The following is a 9,131-nucleotide window of genomic DNA, read 5'->3' as shown; positions in this document are numbered from 1 at the left end:
ATATATATATATATATATATAATGCATTGGATAGAAAATGCTGATTAAATCACGATGCTATGGATTAATATCCACTTCATGATTAGGGAATTTATTACATAGAATTTTTTTTTTCAACTGATTTATGCGAGTCATGTCTTCTGAAGACCATAATAGTAGAACAGTATTCAAAATATGACAAAAATAAGATAAAAGATTTCTTCAGATATTAAAGACTCCAAAAGTAATTTTCTCAATTTACACATTTTGTTTTGTGCGTTGGGAGAAGGTACAGACCAAGAATCACATTCAGAAAGAGCTGAATGTAACTTTAGAAACATTGTCAAAGAAACGATCTGTGTGGTGAGGTTCCATTTTTTCCGGACCTACTTTTTATATATATATATATATATATATATATATATATATATATATATATATATATATATATATATATATATATATATATATATATATAAAGCCTAGTGGACCATATACCAATATTTAAAGATCGTATTTTCATCACATTTTATTGTACTTCTGGCTGGTGTAAATGTACAAGAGGCTACTGATTATATCTCAATTTGATAGTCAAGAATCTTGGAGAATGTAAAGAATATATGCTATAATCATATCTGATATATTCGACCATAGTATTTTTGTTTATCCATTTTTATTGATATATAGTTTCCAATTTTAAAAATTACTGGTACTAGACAAAAAGGTGAGGTATTCATTTTTTTTGATAGCACAAAAATCTGATTTTATTACAGTTAGGTAGTCGGTTTGTTCAATTCTCTTCATTATTACAAGTACTTATGAAAGGTGCTTTTTGACACCTTTTTGAGGACCAAATTTTTGTGGGTGTTTGTTGTGTTTGAAAGAGTGTTAAGAATCTCCAACGTAACCTTTTCTCTTTTCAATGGTTTTTATGACCTAAAGAGGGCGTGCACGTTACCGAAAGTGTCCTATATAGAAACACACTTAAGTGATCAAGACTATTTTTTTTTCTTTGACATTGGTAAACCAGATTCTCTCTCTCTCTCTCTCTCTCTCTCTCTCTCTCTCTCTCTCTCTCTCTCTCTCTCTCTCTCTCTCTCTCTCTCTCTCTCTCTCTCTGGATATTTAGAACCATTTGCAAATAAGCTCATATTATACTTCATGTTTTTACTTTACGTTGTGCTTATTCAATTTCATTTCAAACTCCAATAGAAGTATTTTCCAACTTTAAGATTGCCTGGCACCATACCGATACAGTTGGCAAACATTTATGGAGGTAAACTCCGAGGAATACATATCATTGCAACATGCTATAAACATTGCAAAGTAAAGTAACTTATTTAATTAAAGGTACGAATTTTTGAATGATTTGGCTATAAATTAAACCCCTTTTTAAGAACAGAGATATAAGTTGATTAGAAGATGGGAAGATTTTCACAAGGAACAAGAATATCCGTAAATGTTCGCTAAATCAGGAAAATTTCAATGAAATGATAACCACCGAAGGAGTTTTCGAAATAGTTAAGTTAAAGGCATTTCATGTTTTTCTTTAGAAAGCAAATTAAATAGTTAGAATTATTTGAAGATAAGACTGAAATATTTTTATTGAGAGGAAATAAGTTCACTAATACTTTTAGAAGTATCATAACTATTTTTTGGGAAATAAAACAAAATATAGGGCAGAGGTAACTTGGGAAATTTCAAGCAGTTGCACGGTTATTCTCTTCAGTTAAGTTTAACTTAGTTAAATGAATTGGAAATTAAGGCCCTCATTCTGACATATACAGTATATACTTCTAGATACCCCTTACAGGAACGTTTCCTCATTTAGAGGTAGCATGTTGTTTTACTAAACCCTGAATTAAACGTTAAATGATTTGTACATTTTCCGAAAAGAATTGTAAAAAAGAATTCATGGCAACCAACACAAGTTTTCAGAGTAATAACAAAATTTGGAAAATCTCGAATGGTTGACTTTTCTTCAATATAGGTCACCGTTGTTATCCTAGCTCCTCTTCAGTGGAACCCTTCATCTTTAATGCATTGCGTATTCCCTTGTCTCTAACGGTGCTTAAATGGCTTGATAGCGTCCCGGGATCCAAAGTGTGATCTGATTTTCTCCTCAGTAGCAAGAGGATTTGGGTCAAATACTTTCTATTTTTGAGTTATTTTCTTAAAATTTACAACTATTTAGTGGCTTTTTCTTATTACTTTTGTTGATATTGGAACACCTAAATACATTCATCCACATCTGTTTGTTACGTGAAAAAATCAATATCAAAAACTTCTATGGGCTTTTGTTTATTGCTTTCACATGCGGACGTTGAATACTTCGATGACATTATTCTAATTCCTTTTTATTCATAGCCTACTACAAAGGATGTGAGCTGGATTTCTCTGATACGTGAGGGGAATGCTTTGAAGAGAATCTTTGGATTCATACAGTTTTAAATACTGCAGGGGAGAACGAACAATGTGCGAAAGAAAAACGTCTTATAAAACATTGCCAAATTTTGCAATTAGGTATTCAACGATTAAAACTGTGTTTTATTAATTCTTTTATTCTTTTGAGGGTGAATGTTGTTCTTTGTGAAAACGTTAACATTCTTAGTAGTTGTCAAATCTATTTAATTTATAGGGAAGTGGTTGATCTTGTTCCGAAATACGATAATATGAAGCTAGTTTTACGATTGAAGAAATATGATTTAATGTTACCTTACAAGGAGTGAGGCCGGTTGGGAAGGAAACATAAGATTGTGTCTTAGTCTTAGAGTAAGCTAAGGATATGGTAGTGTAAGGGGATGGGCCGTCTCAGCCTGGGGCCGTAGGCGCCGCCCCCCCCCCCCCCCCGACTTAGTAAGTAGATAAGGATACGGCTCCTGGGTTAGGTAAGATAGATACTCTTAGGTGTTCTTGTATTTGTTTCTGTATTAAAGTGTAGTTTTTCAGTCATAACTTTTGACATTTTGGATCTAGTCTGTCCTAATGAAATACAAAGACACTCATTCTTTTCCATGGTTGATTTGAGAGAGAGAGAGAGAGAGAGAGAGAGAGAGAGAGAGAGAGAGAGAGAGAGAGAGAGAGAGAGAACAATGTTCTTTAAGTACAGTTTTCCCGCATTTTGTGCTTTACATTTGGATTTTATTGCACAGCCACACGGCCAGTTGGTGCTACAGCTTTATTTTGAATGTTGATGAAAAAATTTATCTGCATGTTTTTTATAGTCTGAAAATTGATTGAGTGTCGATGAAACGTGGTATCATTTGTTTGATGACCATTCCCTTTCTGAAAATTATGATTGTAGCTGTAATATTCAATCCTAGGGTATTTTATATTTTATGTGATATAATGCGAAAGTGTTGTATTTTACAGGTGGCAAAGCCACATATTTCTAATAAATAAAATATTTGGAAAAATTGTTTCAAAGGTTCTATAAAACATAATTAACTACATACAGTAGTTATTTATAATGTTTTTATATCGCATCACATACCTCTACCATGTATATTTATAGTATTCTTATGTCATTTTTATAAATACTAGTTTGTTTTTATATCCCAATGAATGTTTAAACTTCTTGTCTGCTTCCAAATAGTACCAATAACTCGTACTCGATTTAGTCATTCTTTAGATAAAAAATCAAACGGATAAGTTTTATGGTAGCATCCGTCGGATTCACTAGTTAACTTTTAGGATTAGAATTCGTTGAGGTATTAGCATTTAGGGATAATGCAGGTTGTAAAAGATTTACTGTAGGCTCTGTATATTTTAACTTGTTTTATACTTTTATTCCATTACTCAAGAGTACATAATTATTATTTACGAAATTTTTATGTTTAATTGTGCAGACTTGAACGGCTATTAGTTGCAAAGACAAAGACGTTTATTTTAAGAAGCATAGGTTGATTTTAAGAAGCATAGGTTTCATATATAAAATTTGAATTTCTCTTTATCACACATGTTTGTCTCAATTTATTTTGTCTTATATTTACTATATGAATGAATATTTTCTTGTATTCCTTTGATTAATATATCATTATTATCATCATCATCATTATCATTTCTTACGCCTATTGAGGCAAAGGCCCTCGGTTAGATATCACTAGTCGCCTCTATCTTGAGCTTTTAATTCAATACTTGTCCATTCATCAACTACTTCACGCTTTATAGTCCTCAGCCATGTAGGCCTGGGTCTTCCAACCCTTTTAGTGACTTATGGAGCCCAGTTAAACGTTTAGCGAACTAATATATCTGGGTGAGCGCGAATAGCATCCCCAAACCATGTCCATCTACCCCTCCTCCTCATCTCATCCACATATTATTATTATTATTATTATTACTTACTAAGCTACAACCCTAGTTGGAAAAGCAGTATACTATAAGCCCAGGGGCTCCAACAGGGAAAATAGCTCAGTGCGGAAAGGAAAAAAGGAAAATAAAATATTCTAAGAAGAGTAACAACAATAAATATCTCCTATATAAACTATAAAAACTTTAACAAAACAAGAGGAAGAGAAATAAGATAGGAGAGTGTGCTCGAGTGTACCCTCAAGCAAGAGAACTCTAACCCAAGACAGTGAAAGGCCATGGTACAGAGGCTATGGCACTACCCAAGACTAGAGAACAGTGGTTTGATTTTGGAGTGTCCTTCTCCTAGAAGAGCTGCTTACCATAGCTAAAGAGTCTCTTCTACCCTTACCAAGAGGAAAGTGGCACTGAACAATTACAGTGCAGTAACCCCTTGGGTGATGAAGAATTGTTTGGCTCTCGAGTAATCTCTTTTATAGTTTCATTTCTAATCTTGTCCTGCCATATAACTTCCAATATTCTTCTGAGGGCTTAGTTTTAAAATCTACTAAATCTGTTGGAGATTATTTCATGTCCATAGAGTAACACCGATCTCACCAAACTGATATAAAGTCTGATTTTTATATGGAATTTCAGCTGATTTGATTTCCACATTTTATTTGACCTAGCCATTGTCTGATTTGCTTTTTTCAATCTTTCACTAAAATTCATTTGTAATGAACCAGTATTGGCGATCATAGTTCCTAAATGCTTGAATGATTGTACCTTATTAAACCTTTCTCCTTCCAATGATATTTCATCTTCCATTCCATATTCCGTTCTCATCATCTCTTGTCTTCCTTCTATTCATCTTCAACCCAACCTCATGTGATATTTCATGCATTCTGGTAAGCAAGCGTTGCAATTCCTACTCTGCTCTGTTATTAAGAATAGCATCATCATCATACTCTACGTCACCTAATTTCCTATTGCCAATCCAATCCAATCCTTCCCCACCATCTCATGCTGATCTACAGATTACAAAATGCGTGAGGAGGACAAACAACATAGGTGACAACACATTCCCTTGGAGTACTCTTCTGTTCACTGTAAATTCATTTGATAGGACTCCACTAACATTAACTTTGCACTTGTTATGCTCATAAACAGACTTTATCAATTTTACTTTTTAAGAGGAATTCCATAGTAATGCAGGGCTTTTCACAAAATTGGCTGGTGCACACTAAAAAAGGCCGTTTCATAGTCCACAAATGCATCCAAAGGGGATGTTTATATTCTACACATTACTGTGCAACATGTCTTAGAATGAAAATTTGGTCAGTACAACTTCTGCATTTTAAGAATCCTGCTTTTTCATATCTTTCAATCTTTCTCTCTAGTCTGTAGAATAAGCATACTATATATTTTCATGACAACTGACATATGTGGGATGCCTCTGTTTTATTTATTTTATTATTATTATTATTATTATTATTATTATTATTATTATTATTATTATTTCTAGCCAAGCTACAACCCTAGTTGGAAAAGCACGATGCTATAAGCCCAAAGTCTCCAACAGGGAAAAATAGCCTAGTTAGGAAAGGAAATAAGGGAATAAATAATCGATATAAAAAGTAATGAAAAATTAAAATAAAATATTCTAAAAACATTAAAAACTTTGAAACTGATATTTGATTTATATAAATTATAAAATGACTTATGTGAGCCTGTTCAACATAAAAACATTTCCCAGGTAGGAAGGTCATTCCAATACTTGTCACAGCTGGAATAGAACTTCTAGAGTACTTTGTAGTATTGAGTGTCATGATGGAGAAGGCCTGACTCTTAGAATTAACTTCACTCCTAGTATTATGAACTGGATGGAACTGTCCGGGAGGGTCTGAATGTAAAGAAAAAAAAAAAAAACGTATGCAACATGCATAATGAACTAATTGAACGACGGTGCCAGAGATTAATATCTAGATCTGGAATAAGAAATTTAATAGACTGTAAGTTCCTGACTAACAAATAAAGAGGAAAATCAGCAGCTGAAGACCAGACAGGAGAACAATACTCGAAACAAGGTAAAATGAAAGAATAAATACACTTCTTCAGAATAAATTGATCACTAAAAATCTTGAAAGACTTGCTCAATAAGCCAATTTTTTGTGCAATTGAAGAAGACACAGACCTAATGTGTTTCTCAAAAGTACAATTGCTGTCGAGAATCACACCTAAAATTTTAAAGCAGTCATACAAAGTTAAAGAAACATTATCAATGCAGAGATCTGGATGTTGGGGAGTCACGGTCCTTAACCTATTTACAATCATACTATGAGTTTTGTTAGGAATCAACTTCATACGCCATAATTTGCACCATGCAGTAATTTTAGCTAGATCTCCAGATATCACATTCCTATACTCTCTATGGTGCCCATCAACAAAAAGAGAACTATTCATCAATCATGTCTTATTCATGATATACATACTTTACTTATGAACATATATGGATACTGTACGATTTATCAAGAGAACGTATAATAGAGGACAGTGACTGCTAAGTTAAAAGTTATACATCAGAAAGTATCCTTTGTATTAAAAAATACTTAACTTTTGTAATTCCTTACAGTCCATTATTGGATGCAGTCATCGTACAAAAAGAATGAATGCCCTCATATGTCAAGCCTACAATCTGGCTCATTCATTGGACTCTTAGTCTGAAAGAGATCTAAGAAATAGTACTGGTAAAAACAACACATTATACAATCATTATGTGTTACCCCAAAACAACTGTTGCTAGCAACGAAACTGTCAAATTACCTAAAAGAAAAGTTTCACACAAAAACAATTCCTCGGAAAACCAACATATGTTATTAGTCATAATCTTCTATAGCTATGCTATATCACACTTGCAAAGTGTTTACAAACCAAAGTACTAGTACATGAAACAAAAAACATCTGTGTGAACACTAAACCTACAGATGACACTAACTGGGGCGTTACACCTTCACATCGTGCCAGAGACGGTACATTCATCGGTACACCCGAGGGCTCATTTGGACACACCGGAGCCCCACCTCGTGTATTCAACGGTACATTCAATGGTACACCTGAGGGCTCATTTGGATACCCCGGCGCCCCACCCTTTGTAGGAATGTTCCCTCGACCTCCGCCTTCATGCGGTACGTGGTGGGAGGCCCTCCTTGGAACACAGACTTCTGTGCAAAAAAATGACACAATGCCAAAATGCCAAAACGAGTGGTACCATTACCAATACTCATTTGAGCTATGCTTATACTCTGCACTAAGTAAGGCATGCCTAGGATCCCCAGATCCCCTTCCCTCCGCGTTCATTGCCTGAACTGTGGCGGAGGTCTTCCTCAAAGCCTCTCGCTTAAGGACAACAAAGCAACCTCTCCTAAGAAAGGGTCTGCCAGCATAGGAGTATGGCCTCCTTTCTTCCCCTCCACCGGGGTCAGGTAGGTCATCAAAACAGAACACCAGTCCAACCAGACGGTGAAAAAGGAAAACAATTCCTTAACATCCACAACAGGGATGTCCAAATTCCCAAATTTCAATCAGCCTCTGCCAACTCACAATAAGGGACATAAAAAAAACTCTTAAGGGTATCTCGACGCCCAAGTACAGAAAGTGTCTCTCTCTCTCTCTCTCTCTCTCTCTCTGCCATCGTCATCAGGGCTATGAACTCTCCATGCCCAAACATCCGAATTTCAACCTGGACAAACGGCTGACACATTGCTCGCATCCGAACTGAAAACAAGCTTTCTGGAAGTAGTGTCACAACAGAGACACAACCTACATACATCGCTTTCACAACAGCGACATTCCCATTTCGTGTTGTCTCATCTCTTCTGTTCGCGCTCAAACTCTGACAACAAATAACAATCATTCTAAGACGCTTATTCATCCAAGCTGACCCACATCATGCAAACAACGGCTCTTGTTACCATCACTTCATCATCATCTACTCCGCACTTCATGTAGGCCTGGGTCTTCCAATTCTTCTAGTGCCTTGTGGAACCCAATCAAACGTTTGGTGAACTAGCCTCTCTCGGGTAGTGCAACAACGCTTCACAGAGAACTAATTTGAAATCGAAACTTTGTAGTGCAATTATGAACAGGGAAAATCATTCCGATCAGATCTACGTTAAATCTCAAACAACAACAAAAACAGAAGGCGAAAAATTTAAATTTACTTTAAAACTGAACGCCCTAGAATTTCCTCAAAGTCAAAACGGTTCCCAAATAACGTTAAACTCTATTCAGAACATAACAAATTCCTCATAACCTGTCACTGAGGTAAAAAAAAAAAAAATCTCTTTAATCAATTTCCAAAGAAAATAAAAACTTACTTTCTTCCCTACCCTTGAGGGACAATCATTAGCAACAAAAAACAGTTCTCTCTCATTTCTTCTCACAGAACTGTCTCACAAGGAAACAAACTCGCACTCGGTCATCTACACATTTTTTTTTCATTCTGCGAACAAACTGACGCCACTCCTGCGCTTGCGCAATCTCGCACGTCTCTCTCTCTCTCTCTCTCTCTCTCTCTCTCTCTCTCTCTCTCTGAGCGTCTTATATCTCCAGGCGCACGTACGTAAACACAAACATTCGTGCACACACGTACATGGGTCGGATTCTGCTGACCCAAACTCTCCAACAGTCACCAAAATCTTTCATCCTCGCATCTGTCAGCGGGCAACGAACTTGAAGCTAAGAACAACAGAAAAAGAGAAAAAAAAGAAAACGTAGCATGCCAAAAAAATCCTGAAACTGAAAAAAACAAACATACTGAGCTCCAAACCTTAAAATTACTTCCTTAACTTACACGTAAACCAGGC

Source organism: Palaemon carinicauda, chromosome 16 (assembly GCF_036898095.1).
Source record: "Palaemon carinicauda isolate YSFRI2023 chromosome 16, ASM3689809v2, whole genome shotgun sequence".
Classification (NCBI taxonomy): Eukaryota; Metazoa; Arthropoda; class Malacostraca; order Decapoda; family Palaemonidae; genus Palaemon; species Palaemon carinicauda.
Note: the sequence above shows the minus strand (reverse complement) of the source record.